We start from the raw sequence: 2,708 nt of genomic DNA on the forward strand, positions 1-2,708 counted from the left end.
TACTTGGAGGCTGCAAATATTTCCGAGCCAAAGAAAAAGAAAGCAACGCTTTTACATTTTGGAGGACTGGGTATGCAAGAGATTTTCTATAATCTTCCTGGGGCAAATATAGATGAAGACCCTACAAGTGAAAGCTTAGACATTTTTAAAGTGGCATTAGAAAAGCTTGATGAGTACTTTTCACCTAAGCAAAGCAGGGTGTACGAGAGACATCTGTTTCGACTAATTAAGCAAGACAAAGAAGAAAAATTCGAAAAGTTCCTGGTGAGGTTAAGAAAGCAAGCCGACAACTGTCAGTTTGCAAATGTCGACGAGCAACTTATAGACCAGATCACAGAACAATGCACATCTATAGAACTGAGGAAAAAAATCCTAGCTATGGGCGATGCTGTCACGCTGACACAAATATTTATGGAAGCCAATTCATTGGAGACCATCGAGAGGCAACTATCGGAGTTTAGAGAAAAACAACCAGGCAGTTCATTATCATTACCTACGGTTAACGAAGTGTCATACAAGCAAAATCTTAAAGGGAAAAGAAAAGATTTAAACGCAAAATCGTGCTCCAGATGTGGTTCCAAAGACGCTAGCCATAACGCCTGTCCGGCATTAAACGTCATCTGCCATAAATGCAAATATAAGGGACACTATGAAAAATACTGCAAATCAACAAGAATATTCCGTCCTACTAATAAGTCAGCTACAACAGGACCACCAAAGAAGAAATTCAAACCTGGACAAAATGATAGGGGTGTTCACAATGTATCAGATGCAGCCGACGACACCGAATACGTATTTCATCTAGATGGCGACGAAGACACAGTCACCTGTGAAGTAGGCGGTGTTAATGTTGACATCTTATTGATTCGGGAAGTAGGTCGAATATAATAGCTGAAAAATCTTGGGAAATCCTAAAGAAATCGGGAATTGTAGTTTTTAATCAAACAAAACAACCTAACAAAGTTCTCTTTGCATATGGAGCAAAAGAACCTTTAAACGTCTTAGGATCATTTGATGCTAAAATAAAACTAGGCGCTAGCCAAGAAAATGCAACTTTTTATGTAATAAAAAATGGCAAGAGAAATTTGTTAGGCAAAACTACAGCGATCTCTTTAGGAGTTCTTAAAATTGGTCTTAATATAAGTAATGTAATAGAGTTAGAGCCATTTCCAAAATTTAAAAACGTGTTGATACATATTCCAATAGACAAAACCGTCATCCCTGCTAGCCAACCATATAGGCGGGTGCCCATTCCGCTGGAAGTTAAATCAATGCGAAATTAGATTAATTACTTAAATTAGATGTAATTGAAAAAGTCAATGGACCATCGGAATGGGTATCCCCTATGGTGCATATTTTATCCTCTCAAGGAATACGACCATTAGACAGTTACGTAGGGATGGTTAAATCATTTAGAGCTCCCAAAACTTTAGACGAGTTGCATAGTTTCTTGGGATTAGTTAATTTTATTGGAAAATGGCTACCAAATTTAGCTACTTTAACAGAACCGCTTAGAATTATTTTAAAACAAAAACTTTCAAAGAACGCTGACATTTCAATATTCTGGACTGATAAACAAACCCAAGCTTTTAATGAACTTAAAGTCTGCTTATCTCAAATTAAAACACTAGGCTATTATGATCCAATGGATCGTACCCAGGTCATTGCAGATGCAAGTCCAGTAGGTCTAGGGTCCGTACTTATTCAGTTTGACAATAGCGGCCCTAGAATTATTGCTTATGGAAACAAAAGTCTAACAGATGTAGAGAAGCGCTATTGTCAAACCGAAAAGGAGGCCTTGGCCTTAGTTTGGGTCGTAGAACATTTTAAGATGTATCTGTATGGTAAGGACCAATTCGAACTAATAACAGACCATAAACCACTCGAAACTATTTTTGGTCCTAGATCTCGTCCCTGTGCACGTATAGAACGTTGGGTCTTAAGACTTCAGTGGTTTAATTTTAAAATAATTTATCGTCCAGGGAAAAATAATATTGCAGATCCGTTATCCCGACTTTGTGAAGGGCAAGTTCAAGCATCGGTTGAGAGTCACGATTTTGTCCACCAAATTGTCGCACACTCTTGTCCTGTCGCTGTGACAGTAAAAGAGATTACAGAAAATACCGAATCTGACCAAGAAATTTTAGGACTAAAAGCAGGCATTGAACAAGATCGGTGGAGTGATGTTATCAGACACTGTCAAGTATTTAAAGAAGAATTCTGCTTTAGTGACGGGATTCTCTTAAGAGGTACGAGAATTGTAATTCCTGAAAAACTTAGACAACGAGTTCTAGAATCGGCGCATGAAGGCCATCCAGGAATTGTTGCAATGAAAAGTAGACTACGTACCAAAGTTTGGTGGCCCAGAGTCGACGAACAAGCAGAAAAGATCGTTAAAGCATGTAAAGGGTGCACGTTGGTATCATCTTCCAATCCTCCCTATCCCATGAAAAGAAGACAAGTCCCAACAGCTCCCTGGATAGACGTGGCCATGGATTTTATGGGTCCTCTGCCAAAAGGGGAATATCGTTTTGATATCGTAGACTATTTTAGCGGATATAAGGAAATTAAAATCATGAAAACTATAACGTCGACAATCACCATTAATGTCTTTAAAGACATTTTTTCAAGGCTGGGTTTTCCGGTATCAGTAACTTGTGACAATGGCAAACAATTCACAAGCGAAGAAATAAAATCATTTTTTAAGA

This window comes from Sitophilus oryzae, unplaced genomic scaffold, assembly GCF_002938485.1.
Source record: "Sitophilus oryzae breed Bouriz unplaced genomic scaffold, Soryzae_2.0 scaffold_1625_pilon_pilon, whole genome shotgun sequence".
NCBI lineage: Eukaryota > Metazoa > Arthropoda > Insecta > Coleoptera > Curculionidae > Sitophilus > Sitophilus oryzae.